Here is a 23,332-nt window from a genome sequence, read left to right on the forward strand (position 1 = left end):
CTATGGTCCTGGTTGAAAGTGACTTCCGTATCCAGTGCTTTTTTTTGCTGAGGGGATGCAGGGGGACGCATACCCCTAAACATTTAGTGAATCTAAGTTTGGCCTCATTGAGGGGCAGTATTTCAATATGAGTAGGAAAATGAGAGTACCCCTAAACAGTTTTTTAGAGGGGAAAAAAGCACTGGCTGCTAATTAGCAAACAAAACTCAAGTGTGAAAGACTTGACACCATCCCTATTTTGGCACGTAGTTCCAAACTACTCAGTAATAGGCCAGGGCCCTTTCATGTGCACATGTTGCACAAGTCGCTGTCTCCCATCCTTCCTGCCCCCCCCCCCGACTTCTCCTTGGCAGACCCACTGTAACTTCTGGTTGCTATATGTGGGACACTTATTCATAGCAAATATTTTCAAGCACATGGCTGATGCATGGAATTGCACCAGTGTCCTTAAAGTGTAACATGAGCTTTGAGATGCAATTATAGCCTGCATAGATTTGGATATATGCTATAGAGTCAAATATGCAGGAAAACGTGTTGAAGAAGTCACCGTACCCATTTACTGCTGATGTTGACGCAAGAAAAGTCTTTAAAATCTTCTGACGAAATGCAACATGACAGAAAAGGCAAAGGGTCATGGACCAGTTTCCAAAGAGCACTGATAAGATGCTTTTACCTTTTTTCCAGGTGTCTACATAGCCAGATCCTCCTCTTAACACTGTTCAAAGTGGGCCCAGTAGTTCCACCGATCTCTGTGTAATATACCTTGCCATAGTAGCTTTTCATCTTTCCATTTCATCAGCTTCCTCTAACAGAGGGAAAGCTCAGAACAAAGCACACCTGATGAAGTTTGACTTCATCTGGCAGCTGGTCCCACCATAAATCCTTTTGTGCAAATGCTTCTCGGAGAACTCTTTTAACGAAATGGAAATGGAACAGAGGAAACTCACTTGGGGATTCAGCGAATTGCAAAATGTCTCGAGGCAAGAGTGGATTTACTTACAGAACTGGCAGTAAATCCATTTGTTCACTTTCATCTGAAAGAGAGAGCTCTTCTGCCTTTACTTGTCAAAAGGAAAAGATCGGGGGGCAGATGTAAACGCCTTCCGACTCTTGTTTTAAGTAATGAAATCTTTGAAAAAAGCAATGTCAAGCTTTTCATGGCTACATTTAGTGGAAAGTTTGAAGTGTTTTAATTCACCTGCAAAATTTTAATCTCCTAATCGCATTCTGAAAAAGGAACTTCAACTTCCAAGGTCATATATGTCTTTTGGAAAATGTTATTCTGAATAAAATGTTCATTTGTATGTTTTCCATTCCCTCTTGCACTGGGCTTGCCATCTAGATCGCTAAGTGGCCTGTTTGGCCCAGTTGATTGGGCCCTGTGGGTCTCCTCAGCATGGGTTTAGCCAGGACTTTTGTTCGGGGGTTCCTAACAATTGGAGCATCTTTATATTGACCATTCAGAAAGCTACCATGGGGGAACTCTAAACCCTGCTCTGGTTGGATGACTTCCAGCAGTAAACCTGTGCTTAATTATTGGTGCAAATGCAGCCAATCGCGCTGAGTCTACATCTGTTTGAACAGCAGCTTGTTTTTAATGTGAGCCATTTCCCCGCTAGCATTGCAAAGCTTGTTTTAGAACAGAGCATGACTTGCTGCTCCATCCTGGTGCTGTCACACTTTTGCTAAGGGCTGAGAGCTGGACTTGTCGCAGGTGTTTTGAATGCGGAGGCCTTGGGCGCGATGACTCCAAATCTGTCCTTGACTCATTCTAGCCAGAATAATCTCTTCCCCTTAGGTTGCAGAGAAGAGGAGGAAGGCATTCAGATAAGTGCTTTTAAAAAGAGAAAGGGAGCGGTAATGAAAGCACTGGCTGCAGCCCAAGGCCTCAGCCTTTTGGTTGGGCAGCTGTGAGTGCCAATGAGGGACTTTTGCCTTAATGCAATCCAGCTCAGACTGGATCTGAATGGGTTCAGCTGCAACCGAGTCATCTTCTGCAGAGCATGCCACAGGGCCAAGGTTTCAGTCTATTTAACCAAAGGGATGATTTGGCACCTTCTCACCCCGCTGGAGTCTCACCTGATGCCTTTGCTTTCCTTGCCACAGATATCCTTTCAGATTTGCCTAGTGGATTGAATTAAATTAGGCATCAGGAGAACTGGCTTAGCCATGCCTAGTGTGGCACAATCATAAGCTGGAAGCAACTTGCGAATCTGGGCTCAGACCACCACAGAAGGATGCTGGCCAGAAGCACCAAAGGATTGGGAGGACCACGCCACTTGTGTGAGGTCGGGAGGAGCCAGGGGTGGAGCCGAACGTGGCTGGGAGGCTGCTTTTGCCCTGTGGGAATGTTCAGGGATGCAGGAGAGGATATATTGTTTGATTATATCCTATCCAACTTATGTTAACAAGTTCTACAATTTAGCAGCGTAACATTCCCCTTTTTAAACTTTCACAGCGGATGCGTTTGCTCAGGCGTGCTAAAGCCTCTATAATAAGTTTCATTGGAAATTTCCCCTTTAGTCCCTCATAAAAAGAGAGACACGACACAGTCTTCTATAAAAGTATAAAAAGAGTTTACTCACTCACATTCTGTTCACAAATGGATCCCAGAAGGCAGAGTTAAGTTAGAAAAGTAATATACCTGGAAACTATCCCATAAGGAAACAGTCCCTTTAGCATCTTAGGCTAAGCAGATGTTGCTCCTTTGACGAATGTGGTCAGAGAGAGAGAGATGGCTGACCAGTCCTGCTCTTTTGTTACCTGGGCAGGTGAGGCTACGCCCACCTCTAGTCACATGCAGAGGAAGTCTGTCCCAGCTTAGGAGAAACAGGAAGTTCTGACTGGCTGGTCCAGACATCCCCTTTTATGTTCACTCTAGGGATGTTGTACTTGAATGCTCTTGTGTTTCACATCCCACAGACCCTCCTTCCCCTCCGTGGCAGGAGGAGAAGGAGCTGGCCACAGGAGCATAGCTGTCAACTTACAGATTTGAAAATAAGGGACCAGAAGCCTCAAAAATAAGAGATCAGCAGCCAAAATAAGGGATTTTCTGGGCACAGGTATGTTCAACTTCTGAGCCCCTCCGAGCCAAAGGCAGAAAGCCCAGCCAGCAGCCAAACGAAGCCTCAAGCGGTAGTTCCCACAGCGCAGCAACCTGGCAAAGGGGATGCAGCAAGGAAAAACACCATCACCTCTCCGCTGGGAAGCGCTGAGCAAAGGCGAGTCCCCAGGCAACGCGGCCGATTTGATCGGCACAAGGCATGTGAGCTCCACCCCCCAGTCGTTCTTAGACTCCTTATTGGGTGAGCAACGCAGCCAAGCACGGTTGGAGCCTCCCTGGCCGGCAGGGAGCGAGCGAGAGGAGCTGCTTCCTTTGAAACCCGGGAAATTTAAGGGTCATCATCAATAAGGGGCAGCAGTGGGACACAGCGCTGGGATAAGGGACTTTCCTGCCAAATAAGGGACGGTTGACAGCTATGCACAGGAGCCATACCACACCATGGTAGGCTCCCAGCACCTACCATAAGTAAAAGGGCTCAGCCCCCAGGAGCCATACCAGCAGTAATACAAAGGCACTTCAGGAATTTTGTGTATCTTTGCAGGAGGGCCCGAGGGAAGAGAAAGAGGACCACTGAGAGCAGACAACCCCACCAAGCCCTGCACTTTCTCATTCATGGGTTATTCCACTTAAGAACTTCATTCCTTCTTCTGCATCAGATGAAAGGGACTTGTAGCATAATGTTGCTTCTATTGCTTTTAGGCTCTGGCAACGGCCTTCTGTAAAACTGCCTGTTTTCATTGAGAAGGCTGGTTCATTTTTATTTTATGTATAAAATATCATAAAGGTATTCATCACAGTGGCTTACAACAATACGAAAACATTGTGTACCATTGGATATTCCTGCTCAATTTTTTAAAAAATTGCTGGTTTAAGCTGTATAGTCTGGAAAACATTGTTATCGTACAATTAGAAAACCAGCCCCAACATAATCTATCTGCACAGGAACCAGTTTTCCCCAGACTGTTTATAAGTGGCAGAAAAGCCAACCGCTCACTGACGTTCTACAGAATGAACAGATGATTACTTCTCAGCATGGACAGACTCAGTATAATGAGAAGGCTTTACCTACATACACATTTGGCAGAAACATGATAATTTACAGCAGGGCTGGGAACCTGTCACCCTCAAATGTTATTAGACTACAGCGCCCATAATCCCTGACCGTTAGCCATGTCCACAATGTCTGGAGGGCCGCAGGTTCCTCATCCTCCAGTTTTAAAAAGCATCCTTAGGTAGGAGAGAATTGCAGGTGGACTTGGGAGGTGGGATAGTTGGGTGGAACATCAGTGACAGGAACTGGAGTGAAACAATTAGGTGTCCTGGCAAGAAACATGGAAATGGAGCTGGGAGTGAGCTTTTGAGAACCACCAGTTTTGATGGTCACCAACATTCACTAGGCTGGCCCATTTAAAAACAAGTTGCCACAACCACGCAGAGCACAGCAATTTGCCCAAGAAATAGGAGTTGGGAGGGAGGGGAGAAACATGCAATATATTAATACATTAATACATTAATTAATACTTTAATTAATACTTCACGGTGGAATCTTTTAACATTTGCTAGAGTATTACTGGCAAAGATCTGGGAAAATAAACACTCATCAGAAAAGTGAGGCTGACTTACACGTGCATCATACATGTTTAAACCCATCACATACAGATTTGGTTTAAGACGTTTTAAATTATGCTTGGAGATTATTATTTTTTGTTCTTCATGGAATGCCTGTATTGTCAAGGCAAACTTTGTATTCATCTAGTTACCTGTGGCATGTTGAGAGTTGCTTATAGGTGAGCAGATAGAGAAGCTTTGGTAGATAAGAAGACAGCTGGTTCTCTACGTAGTTTTTTCAGGCCATTGACGTGTTACCTAACAGGTATATGGGAAACAGGCAAAGTAGTTAAGAAAGAACAGTGTGTTAATACGTTTTGTGGGGTTATTTGCAAGAATGGTGGCAAGAGCATATGGGTGGGTTTTTATGGAAAAATTAATTAAAAGATGAAAGACTGCTTTGATTCTCATAGATTCTGCATCCTGTCTTAAATACCCACTTAATATTCTTTGAATGTCATGTGTACAGAATAATGGCCCAGCTAATTCCATCACTCTTCAATCGTCTATATGAAATATCTCCTACATTTGTACCAATAAACTGCTCAAAAGGGTTGTTGTCAATTCAGAAGTGCTGGGTGGATATGTTCCTATTGTAACACCTCCTTCCGTGACATCACTGGCTAGAAAGGTCTGTCCTGAGGAAAGGGAATTCTCTCGGGGGCAGGACTTTCCGTTCTGGAGGTCAGCTCTGCGAGAGAATCCAAGACTGCAAAAACGGAAAAAGAGAAATTAAAAAGGCAAGGACTCTGCTCTCTGCATAAATCTTCTCCTGCAGCAAAACATACAGGTCACCTCCTTGCTCAGAAGGGAGGATAAGAATAGAATTGTATTGTGATACCTGGGCTCTGGTTTCTTGAAGGAAGCGGCCTCTCATACACTGGGAGCTAATTTTGGGACTTAAACTTTGCAAGAGAGATGGGGACTTGAGTTCCCATGGCAACCAAAGGAGGGGCACCCTAATTGCTCCTCTTTCTGCCAGTTCCAGTATTACTGATTGGAACAGGAGGATTGGTAAAATGAAAGGACAGTCTTCCGAGGTTGCAAATTATGTGTTGATGCTGGTGAATAGGGGGTGCAGCTAACTATATCCCAGTGACGCAAGTTGTGGGAGTCCCAGTGCATGACTGTCAGAGATTTGGGGGGGGGGGCGGTCAGAGAACACCTCCAGGGAGTTGCAGTTCTATCTATGCCACAAAACTGGCATAAACCTGATATCAATAACTGTTATGTCCCCCCCCCAAAGGACCCTGGGAACTGAGATTTCTATTTAAAACCCCTTCACAAATGTTAGGGATGCTTGGGGAGAAGGAAATATCATTAAACTAATTCATGAAATAGAATCGGGATAAAAACAGACAACTGTCTCTCTGAAAATCAGGGGTCCAGATTTTTGCGGAAAGGACTCAGAAACTCTATGGTGGTGGCAAAAACACATGAGCAATATTAGGGATGTGCCCCGAACATAAGATTTGGTTCAGGAAAACAGCCTGAGTTACCTCTCACAAGTTGAGAGACCGCTTCAACTGCCATCCTTGGGGGAGCATAGCACTGCTCCCTTATTCGCACAATATCCAACTCACTTAGGGAACTCATTACAGTGGTGCCCCGCAAGACGAATGCCTTGCAAGACGGAAAACTCGCTAGACGAAAGAGTTTTCCGTTTTGGAGGTGCTTCGCAAGACGAATTTCCTATGGGCTTGCTTCGCAAGACGACAATGTCTTGCGAGTTTCTGCTGGTTTTTCCCCCTCCCCCCCTTTTCTAAGCCGCTAAGCCGCTTATCAGCTGATCCAATAAGCAGATAAGCCGCTAAAAGCCGCTAATAGCGCTAACCCGCTAATCCGTCAATGGGCTTGCTTCGCAAGACGAAAAAACCGCTAGACGAAGAGAATTACAGAACGGATTCTTTTCGTCTTGCGAGGCACCACTGTACCACAAGATGTGAGTATCAGACAGATTCATGGAGGACTAATCTACCAGTGATCATTAACCATATAGCTTAATACATTTTCCAGACTTAGAGTGCCTCTCTGAGTAGCAGTTGCTGGAGACCAGCAACACGACGTATCGTTCCTCGTCCTTTACAATGCCCTGTTTTGTGAGACTGCTGAGGCATCTTTACGGCCAGATGAGGAAGCAGGTATCGCCTAGTCCATGGGTAGGCAAACTAAGGCCCAGGGGCTGGATCCGGCCCAATCGCCTTCTAAATCCGGCCTGCGGATGGTCTGGGAATCAGCGTGTTTTTACATGAGTGGAATGTGTGCTTTTATTTAAAATGCATCTCTGGGTTATTTGTGGGGCATAGGAATTCGTTCATCCCCCCCCCCCAAAAAAATATAGTCTGGCCCCCCTCAAGGTCTGAGGGACAGTGGACCGGCCCCCTGCTGAAAAAGTTTGTTGACCCCTGGCCTAGGCGGATGGTCTTTTGGCTTATCTTATCTTGAAATCATTGTAGGAATAGAATTAGAAGTAGTGGTTAAGAGCAGTAGACTCGTAATCTGGTGAACCGGGTTCGCTTCCCCGCTCCTCCACATGCAGCTGCTGGGTGACCTTGGGCCAGTCGCACTTCTCTGAAGTCTCTCAGCCCCACTCAGCTCCCAGAGTGTTTGTTGTGGGGGAGGAAGGGAAAGGAGATTGTTAGCCGCTTTGAGACTCTTTTGGGTAGTGATAAAGCGGGGTATCAAATCCAAATCCAAATGAAAGCAAAACATACATGAGGATGGATATTTTATGATGTGTGCTGAAGAGCGCAGCACCAAGCTGAAAAACGTAAAATAAGGAGAATCAAGTCCAGTATCCTCTTTCCAGCAGTGGCTAAGCAGATGTCTCTGGGTAGGATAAAAGCAGGACATCTAGGAGCAGAACTTTGGCAGTGGAGTTTGGTCTAACTGCCCCACCTGCCCTGCCTTCTTACAAAAGTTCCTCCTGTCAGTTTCCTCCTCCTCAGTCTCAGTACTGCACTCCCAAAATTCTTCAGGGCAAAGGCAAAGCTGCAGTTGGTTGCTCTGCCTGCCTCTGGCTCTGGTTCCACCTACTGTTTGGGCTCCCTGCATTTCACCCCACTGAGACATGGGCACCAGCCCCTGCTGAATTTTGGCAATAGCCCTCTCCCTCTGCTGCACTCATCCTGCATACTGAGGAATCCTCATGGCAGTATACAGCCATCATGATGAGCAGCCGTTGATACCTTTTATATTCCCTAACTCTGTCAAATAATCCCCCTTGCATATCAAAGTGCAAGTAGATAAATAGGTACCGCTCCGTTGGGCAGGTAAACGGTGTTTCTGTGCACTGCTCTGGTTTGCCAGAAGCAGCTTAGTCATGCTGGCCACATGACCCGGAAGCTGTCTGTGGACAAACGCCGGCTCCCTCAGTCTATAGAGCGAGATGAGCGTGCAACCCCAGAGTCGTCTGTGACTGGACCTAATGGTCAGGGTCCCTTTACCTTTACCTTTAAGAGGGTGGCAAATTCCATAGTTTAATTATGCATTGTTCCCTGTCCCACCACTTCCTGTCCTGAATCTTATTCTGCTTCATTGGATTCTATTCATTGGATATTATTATATGAATATTCTGATTCATTGGGTTCTATTATTATGAGAAAGGGAGAGGGAAATAACTTCTTTTTGCCCATTTCCTCCACACTATGCATAATTTTTTTAGGGACGCGGGTGGTGCTGTGGGTAAAACCTCAGTGCCTAGGACTTGCCGATTGCATGGTCGACGGTTCGAATCTCTGCGGCAGGGTGCGCTCCCATCGTTCGGTTCCAGCTCCTGCCCACCTAGCAGTTCGAAAGCACCCTTAAGTGCAAGTAGATAAATAGGTACCGCTTTATAGCGGGAAGGTAAACGGCGTTTCCGTGTGCTGCGCTGGTGCTGGCGTTTCCGTGTGCTGCGCTGGTGCCAGAGCAGCTTTGTCATGCTGGCCACTTGACCCGGAAGTGTCTCTGGACAGCGCTGGCCCCCGGCCTCTTAAGTGAGATGGGCGCACAACCCTAGAGTCGGACACGACTGGCCCGTGCGGGCAGGGGTACCTTTACCTTTACCTTTTTATGCATAATTATATATCCCTTTGCTGTGCCTCCCCTTGCCATTTTTCCCCCTAATCTAAAGAATTGCTCCATTCCTTTGGCCATTTTTGGCTCTCGTTTTCTGCACCTCTCCCAGCTCTAGAATATCGTTTTTGAGATGCGGAGAATTGATGTATTCTGCCACTACAACATTTGCTCCTGCGAATTGCTTCCTGCAGAGTAAATCCTCACGGAAATGCAGTTTAAAAGGATGCTGACCAAGGGTGACTGAACAACACCCAGAGCAAGAGAGACAACTTCGGTGCAACCACAACATCTGGTCTTGGGCACTCAAAATTGGAACAGATGTCAGACATCTGTTCTGCAAAGAGGCATCTTGAAAGTGCCTCCTACACAGAATTCATGGGATGTCGTCAGGCTTCTGTGAAATTCCATCAGGCTATTGCTAGGTCCTATTCTGTCAGTGTGGTAAGACGTTAATACTGTTACAGGCATGGCCAAACTTGGCCCTCCAAATGTTTTGGGACTACCATTCCCATCATCCCTGACCACTGGTCTTGTTAGCTAGGGATGATGGGAGCTGTAGTCCCAAAACATCTGGAGGGCCAAGTTTGGCCATGCCTGGTATAGAATCATGGGACTCTATCATAATAAAGGATCTGTGAGCAACCTACGTCCAGTCTCCTTGCTAACCTCTTTGCAGACTGGCATGCATCATCCAGACCAGATAGGATTGATGCCTGACTAAATCAGAAGGTCGGCAGTTTGAATCCCCATGACGGGGTGAGCTCCTGTTGCTCGGTCCCAACTCCTGCCAACCTAGCAGTTCAAAAGTACGTCAAAGTGCAAGTAGATAAATAGGGACCGCTCTGGCAGGAAGGTAAATGGTGTTTCCGTGCGCTGCTCTGGTTCGCCAGAAGCAGCTTAGTCATGCTGGCCACATGACCCGGAAGCTGTACACTGGCTCCCTCGGCCAATAAAGCGAGATGAGCGCTGCAACCCCAGAGTCGGCCACGACTGGAGCTAATGGTCAGGGGTCCCTTTACCCTTTACCCTAAAATCTTGTAGGTTCAGTTGTGTAGGCCGAATTGGAAGATTCTGTGCCAGAAAAAAGTGCTGCCAATGTGTTTTCGCCATTAATACAGATTATATTCAGGTGTGCATTTGTGTGCAGGTATGCATTTTATGGGAAAGGAGTACGGCAAGGCTGTATATTGTCTCCCTGCTTATTTAACTTATATGCAGAATTCATCATGCGAAAGGCTGGGCTGGATGAATCCCAAGCCGGAATTAAGATTGCCGGAAGAAATATCAACAACCTCAGATATGCAGATGACACAACCTTGATGGCAGAAAGTGAAGAGGAATTAAAGAACCTTTTAATGAGGGTGAAAGAGGAGAGCGCAAAATATGGTCTGAAGCTCAACATCAAAAAAACGAAGATCATGGCCACGGGGCCCATCACCTCCTGGCAAATAGATGGGGAAGAAATGGAGGCAGTGAGAGATTTTACTTTCTTGGGCTCCATGATCAGTGCAGATGGTGACAGCAGTCACGAAATTAAAAGACGCCTGCTCCTTGGGAGAAAGGCGATGGCAAGCCTAGACAACATCTTAAAAAGCAGAGACATCACCTTGCCAACAAAGGTCCGTATAGTAAAAGCCATGGTTTTCCCAGTAGTGATGTATGGAAGTGAGAGCTGGACCATAAAGAAGGCTGATCGCCGAAGAATTGATGCTTTTGAATTATGGTGCTGGAGGAGACTCTTGAGAGTCCCATGGACTGCAAGAAGATCAAACCTCTCCATTCTGAAGGAAATCAGCCCTGAGTGCTCACTGGAAGGACAGATCGTGAAGCTGAGGCTCCAATACTTTGGCCACCTCATGAGAAGAGAGGACTCCCTGGAAAAGACCCTGATGTTGGGAAAGATGGAGGGCACAAGGAGAAGGGGACGACAGAGAATGAGATGGTTGGATGGTGTTCTTGAAGCCACTAGCATGAGTTTGATCAAACTGCGGGAGGCAGTGGAGGACAGAAGTGCCTGGCGTGCTCTGGTCCATGGGGTCACGAAGAGTCGGACACGACTAAACGACTAAACAACAACAACATGCATTTTATGAATGAACAAATGCACACTGTGTTGTTGTATTGGGAATTCTTAATGAGAGGCATATAGAAAATTATTAGTATCGATTTGCAGGGTGCAATCAGTATTTTAGTTCCAGACTTCATTCCCAACATGAAGAAAAAGGCTTTACACACATAAGACCCATATGGAGTATATTTCATATGTCCTTTAAAAAAAAGAAGAACTTTACTGCACTGGAGGGAATGAACTTTTGCACATGGTCAGAGGCATTCTGAGGCAAGGTACCAGAATCATTGGGAGGGGCGGGGTGGAAAAGGTGACAACTTTTTAAAAAAATATACCTGAAATGGTGCTTTTCTTGCTCATTTTCATCCAACACCTGAATATATAAGCATGTGAACTTAATGGCTGAGCTAGATTATGTCAAAACCGCTCTTGATTATTTTTTCACTAATTCTGGTGTAATCTACACACATAAAAAACACTGTGAAAATGCTTTTTTAAAAACGTTTTGAAAAATATATTGAATTTGCCATAGCTCGCCATCTCCACCTAGTGTCACATTTGTATATTGCACTTTACAACACAATTGAAACATTTTATTTGCAGCTGTATAGCTGAGTCCTTTACCTACACAAGGCTATTACCCAATGAGACAAATTCCAATGAAACTGCCTGTCCAGTCCAGAAGAAAGAGTAGAAATCAATGCTAGGGCATGTTGAATTTTTCAACTTTCAATTTCCCCAAATGAGGGTGCAAAAAAATTGTGAAATGACTTTGGAATTCAAAAGATATTTTGGATAAATTACCAATTTAGTTTTGCTTGGTTGGTGAGTAAAGCGTGTGTAAAATGGTGTAGAAATTGTTTAAAATGATTACCAGGTACTTAAGTACTTAATTCGTTCCAGAGGTCCATACTTAACCTGAAACTGTTCTTAACCTGAAGCACCACTTTAGCTAATGGGGCCTCCTGCTGTTGCCGTGCTGCCAAGGCACGATTTCTGTTCTCATCCTGAAGCAAAGTTCTTAACCTGAAGCACTATTTCTGGGTTAGTGGAGTCTATAACCTGAAGCGTATGTAACCTGAGGTACCACTATACAGTGGTACCTCGGGTTACAAACTCTTTGGGTTACAAACACATCGGGTTACAAACTCCACTAACCAATAAGTAGTACCTCGAGTCGAGTTGAGAATTTTACCCCAGGATGAGAACGGAGATCGTGTGGCAGTGGAAGGCCCCATTAGCGAAAGGCCGCCTCAGGTTAAGAATGGTTTTGGGTTAAGAATGGACCTCCAGAACAAATTAAGTTCGTAACATGAGGTACCACTGTATTAATATTAATGTATTAATATTTTGCCTTTCAGAAGGTAAAATTCAATTTCTTTGTTTTTCCAAAAGCAGTTTATGTGCTTCTTCATCAAACGTAGACTTACAAAGCTAAAAGTTGTGCAGTCACAAAAATAATGTGCGGTCACAGCAGATTGAATTCCTCACGCTCAAAAATGTGTTTTTAAGACCCCACACTGAAGAAATGTGTCAAAATTATTTTACTTTCCCCATGTATAACACGCCCCCATCTATAAGATGACCCCTATTTTTTGGGACCGCAACAAACAATTTTGAGGAGAAAATTGCCCAGAGTTGTTGAGCTTTGTCTGCATGCTTACAGCAAAAACTCCACCTGTCCACTTGACGCAACCACAGACAATTGCACACATAAAGGTAAAGGTAAAGGGACCCCTGACCATTAGGTCCAGTCGCGGATGACTCTGGGGTTGTGGCGCTCATCTCGCTTTATTGGCCGAGAGAGCAAGGCGTGCAGCTTCCAGGTCATGTGGCCAGCATGACTAAGCCGCTTCTGGCGAACCAGAGCAGCGCACAGAAACGCCGTTTACCTTCCCGCCGGAGCGGTACCTATTTATCTACTTGCACTTTGAGGTGTTTTCAAACTGCGAGGTTGGCAGGAGCAGGGACCGAGCAACGGGAGCGCACTCCGTCGCGGGGATTCGAACTGCCGACCTTCTGATCGGCAAGTCCTAGGCTCAGTGGTTTAACCCACAGCACCACCCATTGCACACATACCTCTCCACTAAAGTAAATCAACTGCCCAATTGCCACGGCTGCAGCAATATTCTGTGTATATTTTTTCTATGGAGAAAAATATCATCTTATACAGAGGGAAATACGCTCTCCTCTCCTCACCTAGTCCATGGGTAGGCAAACTAAGGCCCGAGGGCCGGATCCGGCCCAATTGCCTTCTAAATCTGGCCCGCAGAAGGTCTGGGAATCAGTGTGTTTTTACATGAGTAGAATGTGTGCTTTTATTTAAAATGCATCTCTGGGTCATTTGTGGGGCGTGGGAATTCGTTCATTTATTTATTTTTTCAAAATATAATCCGGCCCCCCACAAGGTCTGAGGAACAGCAGACCAGCCCCCTGCTGAAAAAGTTTGCTGACCCCTGAGCTAGATGGACACTTGGTCCAGCAAGCTTAGCATATTGTTAATGCATGGCAGAAGTTTATGCACAGTTTATAATTTTCACTTCTGAAGACTGGAGGTGCAGGTGTGGTTTTTGGTTTTGTTTTGTTTTTGTTATGTACTGAAGTTCTCACCCTGGGCCAGCAGGGGGATACTGTCGATAGTTCAGGTCTGCATATGCAAATAAGGGATCGAAAGTGACGTTCAGTGATTGGATAGTTACAGAAAGTTGTTACAGTTACGTTGTACTGGAGCTCTATATAAGCAGGCTGGCTGAACCCTTCAGTTCAGTTCTGTTCTGGCCTGTGAATAAACAAGAGCTGTTTGAATAATCGCTGTGTTGTCTGATATGTTCACCCACAACTTAACAGTTTTGTTTTGTTTTGTTTTGTAATGGGAACACCCAGCTTGGGCATTTTATCCCTTTTGAGTAACGAAGAATTCTGTTCCATAGGGAGATGAGGGGCCAGTTTGCTGTTTCTGTCATCTGGGCTGCTCAATCCGTTTCACGAGTCAATAAATAAACTGCAAGGGAAACTTTAATTGTGTCCGATAGGAAGGAAATCAGGCCCTTCCGTTTGCGAGTGTGACTCAACAAGAGGGAAGGATTGTTAATTAAATGTGACTACATCAGCTGGGGCCAACTTTTGCAGTACTAGGAAATAAATAGAGCTGACATGCACTGTGTGGGACTGTGTCAGTCAGCCTGGAAATGTAAGCACTTTTCTTGCTTCCTTCACCCCTTCCATTAGCTTCAGCCCACTCCAGTGTAGCTGAAATGTATGCCAAACAGGTCCCCAAAGTCACTGTCGCTTGATGTTTTCCTGCACAGACTCCAAGAGGATGGTGGCAGTCTTTCAGAAAGAGAATCAAAAAAGGGGGCGGGCGAGGTTTTCCTGCCAGAGAAGGGTTAGGATGAACTGCTCGGCTCTCGTTCATTTCAGGGGAGCTCCTCCCAGTGGAGGTGGTGATCTAGATTTTCAATTAAAGTACTTCTAATTCTAACTGAGAATCTGGGGCACAACCTCGTTGAAATGAACATGAGCCATGCAGGATTACTGCAAAGATTGTTTTTTAAAAAAAACCAAAACAAAACCTCACAACGTGCCATAACTAGGGTGGAATCTAGACACATATTAAAAAAACACTGTGAAAATGCTTTTTTAAAAAACGTTTTGGAAAATATATTGAATTTGCCATGGCTCACTATCGCCATCTAGTGTCAAATTTGTATAATGCATACTTACAATGTTTTATTTGCAGCTGTATAGCTGAGTCCTAGGTTGGGGTGGAGGAGGTTGATGTTACACAATCAGGGGTCAGCAAACTTTTTCAGCAGGGGGCTGATCCACTGTCCCTCAGACCTTGTGGGGGGCGGATTAGATTTTTTTTGGGGGGGTGAATGAATTCCTATGCCCCACAAATAACCCAGAGATGCATTTTAAATAAAAGGACACATTCTACTCATGTAAATCTGTGTAAGATGATGGCTTTAGTGATTCACATTTGCACCCACTGCAAAGAATGTATACCCTGGATTGTATGTTGCAAAATGGCCACCTTCATCTGCTGCATATAAAGGCAGCAGGCTACATGTGTGTAAAACTCCAGGCATGTTTAGTCCCGACCAAACCAAACAATGGAACAGAAAATCTGCCAAAGGGAAGTGTTTTAGTATGCATATATTTTTTAACCATGTGCATTAAAAAAAAAATAATCAGGAAAAATACCAGTATTCTTAAAACATTCACAAGGCAATGTTTTCTGTCCAAAGTTGGGCTTGGGGAAAAGCAGCCATTTGGTAAACCTAATTTCTGGATTCTGCGGTAAATGAAATGACGAGTTTCTAATTGTGCTTTGCTTTCTCCTCTGTAGAAATGGACTGATCTCTGTGTGACGATGGGGAGCTTTTGACAGCAGTCTGCACCTCTCAGGACCATGTGACAGGTGCCATTTGAGATAGTTTCAGAGTAAGTACTTAGCTTGCCTGTCCTTTCTGTCATATCTTCATTTGGGAGCCTCCCATAGCTGTCAAGTGTCCCTTATTTGGCGGGACAGTCCCTTATCCCAGGGCCATGTCCCACTGCTGTCCCTTATTGATGATGTCCCTTAAATAAGCTACTGAAGGTAATGGGGCCCTTTCTATGTCCAGCTGTGCTTTGTCAACAACAAATTGTTGCTGTTTTTTGTGTTGAATATATGCTATATGGTAATTTATAGGACCTAATAGGTATCTAAAGCCATTTGCACGCAACAAAATATGTATTTTATCAAAGTAATTGTTGATCCCTTATTTTGGCTGCTGGTCCCTTATTTTCAAGGCTGCTGGTCCCTTATTTTCAAATCTGTAAGTTGACAGCCATGGAGCCCCCAGCAGTAAAAGAGTGCTAAGTCAAAACTCATTTGCAGACCAGAGTTATTTCCTCTGAGATCTGCAGGGCCCCAAAGATTCAGCAGGAAAGCGTTTGTTGGGACATCTGAGGAGTGTGGCAGCAGGAGGGTTGCACCTCAATGCCTTTTGCACTGTAAGGCAGGGTCACCCATTTGGCACCCACAAAGGCCTTCACTGCTGTCCCTGATCAGGGTCCCCAGATTCTTGAGCTTTCATTTAAAATACCGTATTTTTCGCCCCATAAGACGCACTTCCCCTCCTAAAAAGTAAGGGGAAATGTGTGTGCGTCTTATGGTGCGAATGCAGGCGGGAGGCTCTGCTCAGCGCTCCCTTTCATGAGCCGCGTGGAGCATGTGTTCTTGGGGGCTTTTCCCTGAGGAGGGAGAAGGGCATAAAATTTATTTATGTTTATATTGCATTACAGATATTGATAGCTGTATCAAATATAATACAAAACCACCTACAAATATATTACAATGATTGCTCAGTTGCCCAACTGTCAGTCTGTGTAAGATGATGGCTTTAGTGATTCACATCTCCCTCTCCCTCCTCGGGGAAAAGCCTGCAAGCGCTGCACACATGCTCCACATGGCTCGTGAAAGGGAGCGCTGATGCCTACAGGCTCTGCTCAGCGCTCCCTTTAAAGAATATTTTTTTCTTGCATTCCCCCTCTAAAACTAGGTGTGTCTTATGGAGCGAAAAATACGGTAGCAACAATAAGCATTCAGTCCTTTTAGAAAGAAAGTTATCAAGCAAAATGTGCAGGTATCCTTCGAAGCAATTTCTGCGAAATGAGTCAGCCTGCCAGTGTTTTTAGCCAATGAGTGAAGTCAGAGCTCCTCCAGCCCTATGAACCGCAGGCCTCTTGTTCCATTCGGTGACTCCATCCAGTCTGCCTTGCTGCCTGCTGTGCTTGGAACTCTCTCTCAACAACTGCGCTCTTCGTTCTCAAACGCTACTGTCAGGGCTGCCTCAGGTCTCAGCTCACAAAAGACCAACGCCAGGCTCTTCTTATATACAAGGATGTTTATTGCAGTTCATTATCAGTTCCACAGCCGGAGCGCGCAGCCCCGTGTCTGTTAGGCTAGACATTTGAAGTCCCCTCTGAATCGGTCCCGCCCCTACACCAATGTAAGGAGCTTGTGCTAGACCACCTCTTCCTGTCCTTTCTTTTCCGCAGGGTCTTCCTGCCCCCCTGGGTACCTTCCCTCCTGCTCTCTCCTGAAGCGGATCCCCCAGATGCCTGCTCCCCCCTCCTTCGTGCTTTGGGGCCAGGCTCCTCCTCCGGGCTCTCTCCATTTCCGCGCGCCTCCACATTTGAACTTGGCGCGCGTTCGCTACCCCTGACCTTCCTCATGACACTTACACAACTCCCTGTACTACTCTCCTCCTCTTCCGGCAGGACGTCCTGCCCTGATCTCCTTCCCCCGTCTCCATCCTGCTCCGCTCCGCGTGTCACACTGGGAACTCCTCTCTCTTCACTTCGTTCCTGCTGGGAAGCCGATCCCGATCTCCCACTCCCACTCGGGGTTTCCCTGCTGCTTCCCTGCTCCTGGCAGGTTCCCCCTGTGACCCCCCTTTGCCTGACTAGGGGCGCCCCCTTTTGGGAATCCTCTGATTCACTTGACAGACTCATGGAAGACCTCAAGTCATTGTCATTCTCTTCCCCACTGTCCTGGGATTCTTCCCCATCGCTCTCCGTCTCCCCCCTCATCTCTGCCTCTGTCTCTGAACCCCTGACAGCTACCTTAACCAGCCATGCTTTCCTCTGTCTCCCATTTTCCCATGGCTGGCTTTTAGGCTACCAGTTCCTTCAGGCAGAGCTTGTTCTTCTTTACCCCCATGTTACTCTGTCAGGTACCATCTATGCACTGATGCCATATTACAAACAACAATTTGGTGAACATCTAGCTAGATCCTAGAGGGTGGCGTAGCTGCTTCCCACCGCTGATAAGAGATCAGAGAATGAAAGAATGAGATTGATTTATCTGTCGCCTCTGTTCTGTCTTGCAGGCCCAGCGCACCCTTCACTGAACGTAAGTACCCCATAACATTTCAAATCCTACTTTCTGTTGGGTTGTGTATTAGTTGTTGATTCCAACCATGAGCTGCTCTGTGAGCTGTTGATGGGCAGAATGGCGGGGAATAAATGTGCAGACAAATAATTAAAAAAAATAAAAATATAGAAGATTGGCTTCATGGAGGATAGGCCTACCGGTAGCTATATCATACCCGATCTGTATCCTATACTCAAAGTGAGCTCATTGTCTGAGTCCTGGGTCCTTATGTAGCCAAAGCATCACCATCCAAATACAAGAGGGAGGTATCAGCAAGCTTGGGAGAACTCAAAGGTTTGCAGAAGTCTTTGAGAAAAATACCAAGAGGGCAAGAAGAAGAAGAAGAAGAAGAAGAAGAAGAAGAAGAGGAGGAGGAGGAGGAGGAGGAGGAGGAGGAGTTTGGATTTGATATCCCGCTTTATCACTACCCGAAGGAGTCTCAAAGTGGCTAACATTCTCCTTTCCCTTCCTCCTCACAACAAACACTCTGTGAGGTGAGTGGGGCTGAGAGACTTCAGAGAAGTGTGACTGGCCCAAGGGCACCCAGCAGCTGCATGTGGAGGAGTGGGGAAGCGAACCCGTTTCACCAGATTACGAGTCCACCGCTCTTAACCACTACACCACACTGGCTCTCATAATAATAATAATAATCCTTTAAGGGACTGAACATGCTCCGTGGCCATGCTGGTTGTGTGTGAGTTTGGATCGGAATGGAGTATTCTGACATAAGGCATAGCTGGCTGGCTGAAACATTCAACAGGAGCACTCCACACCACAACATTTTGTTGGAGGTCCCACTTCTAACCCCAGAGTGGCTGGGGCAACTGAGTCAGATGGGCAGCATATAAATATTAAAATTTGCTTTAAAAAAAAAAGATTGCTAAATGGAACCTTCTTGCCAAGTAGCCCAGTCCTCTGTGTACCCCAAAACTGCAATGTTCTTTAAGTTCCATTCTACAGGTAGCTGCAGAATGAGTGTTTCCTCTTTTCAAGCAGAGGAAGCAACCCATAACCGCACTGAAATGGGATTCCTTGTCCTCATCATCTGACTGAGAAGCACAAGAACTCTGGATGTATGTTAATCCCTTTTATACACCCCAATCTCTTTGCCAATTGCCAACATTGTTTTAGGGGTAGCCAACGCGATGCCATCCAGGCATAGCTGTCAACCGTCCCTTATTTGGCGGGAAACTCCCTTATCCCAGCGCCGTTTCCCGCTGCTGTCCAGATTGATGATGTCCCTTAAATTTCCCGGGTTTCATGCTCGCCCGGCTCGGGAGGGAAGCAGCGGCTCGGGGTCTCTGCCTCGAGAGAGAGAGTGCACGAGCTGCCACGTCTCCATCTCTCCCTTTCCCCCCTCAGGGGCGCGTCGTGAGGAGACAGGTGGCGGTGGGCAGTCAGGCAGCCCCTCTCTTGCGAGACTTCTGCCACGCTGCCAGGGGAAGCCGGAGGTGGCAGCGGTGGCTGAGGAGGCGGCCTGAGGGAGGAGGAAGAGGAAGGGATGGGGAGGGACGCAGAAGAGCGGCGCTTAGCAGCCGTCACGGTGCTGCAAATTCATAGTCAGTCACAGCCAAAGCAGCATGGCTCCATCAGTGCCGGATTTCTGTATAAACAAAGCCAAAACCCCTAATTTTGGCTACTGATCCCTTATTTTCGAGGCTGCTGGTCCCTTATTTTCAAATCTGTAAATTGACAGCTATGCATCCAGGTGTTTTGGACTACAGCATCCATCATCCCTGACCATTGACCATTCTGATCGGGGCTGATGGGACTCCATTAGCCCACTGGCAAGAGCAAGTGTCTCCTTCTGACACTGCCCCATTGGCAATACAATCCATATCCATTTGCATATCTTCAAATTAAACACACTCACTGCCATTTCTCACATGACACATCCTGAATACTCAGGTTCAAATACGGCATGGTCTTGGGACCCTTTGCCTCAATTGGCTTTGCCCCTCAAGACTGTCCAATCAGACTGCAGCCGGGAACTCGTTGTTGTAGTGACAGCGACTCTGCTAATTTTCCTGTTGTTTCAGAGTATCCCTTTCACCCAGCTTCAGTTTAATCACCTCTTGTCTCAGGTAATCCGTCCCACTGCAGATAACAGACACTTCAGGTTTTGTCCCCAAGAGGCCACGTTGTTCAGTTTTCATGCAATCTCACCTCACTGTTTCATAGCTGTCAACTTACAGATTTGAAAATAAGGGACCAGCAGCCTCGAAAATAAGGGATCAGCAGCCAAAATAAGGGATCAACAATTACTTTGATAAAATACATATTTTGTTGCGTGCAAATGGCTTTAGATACCTATTAGGTCTATAAATTACCATATAGCATATATTCAACACAAAAAACCAGCAACAATTTGTTGTTGACAAAGGACAGCTGGACATAGAAAGGGCCCCATTACCTTCAGTAGCTTATTTAAGGGACATCATCAATCTGGGACAGCAGCGGGACATGGCGCTGTGATAAGGGACTGTCCCACCTAATAAGGGACGCTTGACAGCTATGCACTCTTTTAGGCTGGCAGAACCATATCTTTATGAGGAACGGCTAAGGGAGCTGGGCATGTTTAGCCTGGAGAAGAGGAGGTTAAGGGGTGATATGATAGCCATGTTCAAATATATAAAAGGATGTCACATAGAGGAGGGAGAAAGGTTGTTTTCTGCCGCTCCAGAGAAGTGGACACGGAGCAATGGATCCAAACTACAAGAAAGAAGATTCCACCTAAACATTAGGAAGAACTTCCTGACAGTAAGAGCTGTTCGACAGTGGAATTTGCTGCCAAGGAGTGTGGTGGAGTCTCCTACTTTGGAGGTCTTTAAGCAGAGGCTTGACAACCATATGTCAGGAGTGCTCTGATGGTGTTTCCTGCTTGGCAGGGGGTTGGACTCGATGGCCCTTGTGGTCTCTTCCAACTCTATGATTCTATGATTCTATGATTCTATGATTCTATGATTCTATGATTCTATGATACTAACCAGCCCTCCCTGTGAATGACGCTGAGGAGATGATGGTGAATGATCAGGAGGGCAGCTAGGAATGTGATCTCCCTCATCCACCTCTCACAGGGCCGGCCAGCCACCTGCCTGCCTTGACTGACTGGCTCATAGCCAGCCAACACAGCCAGTCTAGGGTGTGTCATTTGAGGGGCTGAAACTTAATCTTTGCAAATTTCTTCAGTCATAAAAATATGCTCTGGGGCGTGAAGAATGCAAATCTGCTGTTGATTTTTTGTGTGACTGGACAACGTTTAGCTCAGTAGGTTTATGTTTGATGAAGAAGCACACAAAAAAAACTTTTGGGAAACTCAAGAATGTTAATTTTACCTTCTGAAAATGTCATGCTAAATAAGAATATAAATCTATAACTGCAATCACATTTGATATTTAATATGCAATTTTACACAGGTTGCAAACCAAATTACGTTAATTTAACCAAAATATCTTTTGAATTCTCAAGTCATGTTACAACTTTCTGGCACCCCTCATTTTTGGAAGTTGGAAGTTGAAATGTTCAACATGCCCCACCGCACTGCTCCCTGCTAATGCCCTCTTCCTCCTGCGTTCCTCCTTGTGCACCTGAAAAGGTAACAGTGGCATGGATGCCTCGTTCCTCTCTCTGAGGAAGTGATCCTCTGATGATTCTTCCTCAAAGTAAGGCATTGAAGGCAGTCACCTGGAGAGTACCTGGGCTGCTGCCAATTTGGTGCAATGGTGGGAAATTGCTTTATAAAATAATCCTAAAACTTTCAAGTTATTTATGAACGATAAGCATTTTATCCCCGTTTCTGATGTGTGGCATGAAGGCTCATAGTTCAAAACTGGATGAGGTAATTACCGTATTTTTCGCTCTATAAGACGCACCAGACCATAAGAATCACCTAGTTTTTGGAGGAGGAAAGAGCGATCCCTCTTGCTGTTCTGGCTTCTGGGATAGCTGCGCAGCCTGTATTCGCTCCATAAGACGCACACGCATTTCCCCTTACTTTTTGGGAGGGAAAAAGTGAGTCTTATAGAGCAAAAAATACGGTAGGTAAAGGTAAAGGGACCCCTGACCATTAGGTCCAGTCGTAGCCGACTCTGGGGTTGCGGCGCTCATCTCGCTTTATTGGCCGAGGGAGCCGGCGTACAGCTTCCGGGTCATGTGGCCAGCATGACTAAGCCACTTCTGGCGAACCAGAGCAGCGCACGGAAACGCTGTTTACCTTCCTGCTGGAGTAGTACCTATTTATCTACTTGCACTTTGACGTGCTTTTGAACTGCTAGGTTTGCAGGAAAAACCCCGGTACCTTTCCTTAAATAATAATAATAATAAAAAGCCTGTTCGAAAATGTGTGCTCTGTGATGTCCTCTTCACAATAAATTACTCTTTATTGGAAAAAGCCATATCCCTGCTGTTTTCTAATGGAAGGGCAATGTTTCAGATCTCTAGATGCAACCCAACATTGAGAACAACCCCTGACGTAGTCTCTCGAAAGCCACATGCTACCAAGGCAGTAGTATTAAATCTGTATTAGTTTTGGAGACCCTTTATCTTGCCATTTCAAGACTCTTTGGATTTGTCCCTGGAGTATCTAGAAGATAAGGAACTGACCATTCCAGGAAGCAAGCCCCAGTTCCAGGGCTCTTGCAGAGGAAAATCAAATACTGCGAGATGTTTAGTTTGTTTTGAAACAGATTGATCGAGGAATCAATACAAACTTTCATTTGCTTTGGCTTTTAATGAGACTGGTGTGCTGTGCCTCAGCTGTTCTTTTAATTAGGAATAAAGGCATTACACAACCCGCAACTCAATGGAATAACAGACCAGCTGCTTGAATGGGGATGTTTCAATCTGATCCTCAACGTCATCAGAGTTAAAAGTCATCTTTAATGTTTCCTTTTACATTTCCAATTCCAGCAGCATTCCAGAACCGTTACCACACTAGACAGATTAACAATATCTTTAACTCTTGATCCCACAGATTAAATGTGGCTCTCGCTGGTTAAAACTTGATTCATCAGTGAAGCTTCAATAGATTAATCAACTGACTAAACTGGTTCAGCCCACTGCCTTTCTAAAATCCTATTTAAATGTAATTTTTAAAAGCCATTTTAAAAATAAGTAACAACATAAGACAATAACAGTAGAGAACAGCAGCAATACTTGGAGGCATCAGGGCAAGAGTGGGAAGATTTCATGCTTGTCTGATCTTTTGTTGTTGTTTAGTCGTTTAGTCGTGTCTGACTCTTCGTGACCCCATGGACCAGAGCACGCCAGGCACTCCTGTCTTCCACTGCCTCCCGCAGTTTGGTCAGGTTCATGTTTGTAGCTTCGAGAACACTGTCCAACCATCTCATCCTCTGTCATCCCCTTCTCCTTGTGCCCTCCATATTTTCCAACATCAGGGTCTTTTCCAGGGAGTCTTCTCTTCTCATGAGGTGACCAAAGTCTTGGAGCCTCAGCTTCAGGATCTGTCCTTCCAGTGAGCACTCAGGGATGATTTCCTTCAGAATGGAGAGCTTTGATCTTCTTGCAGTCCATGGGACTCTCAAGAGTCTCCTCCAGCACCATAATTCAAAAGTATCAATTCTTCGACGATCAGCCTTCTTTATGGTCC

General features: G+C 45.7%; 1 protein-coding gene across 1 annotated transcript in view; it reads left to right on the forward strand.

The window, feature by feature from the left end:
* FAM163A (family with sequence similarity 163 member A) overlaps positions 1-23,332 on the forward strand; it is a 106,333-nt gene that overhangs the window by 76,508 nt on the left and 6,493 nt on the right. The window contains exons 2-3 of the mRNA XM_082229126.1: positions 15,151-15,245; positions 17,681-17,703. The gene's annotated coding sequence lies outside the window, so the exon portion shown is untranslated. The remainder of the gene's footprint in view (positions 1-15,150; positions 15,246-17,680; positions 17,704-23,332) is intronic.

The sequence above is a fragment of the Podarcis vaucheri genome, assembly GCF_965113315.1.
Source record: "Podarcis vaucheri genome assembly, chromosome: 6".
Classification (NCBI taxonomy): Eukaryota; Metazoa; Chordata; class Lepidosauria; order Squamata; family Lacertidae; genus Podarcis; species Podarcis vaucheri.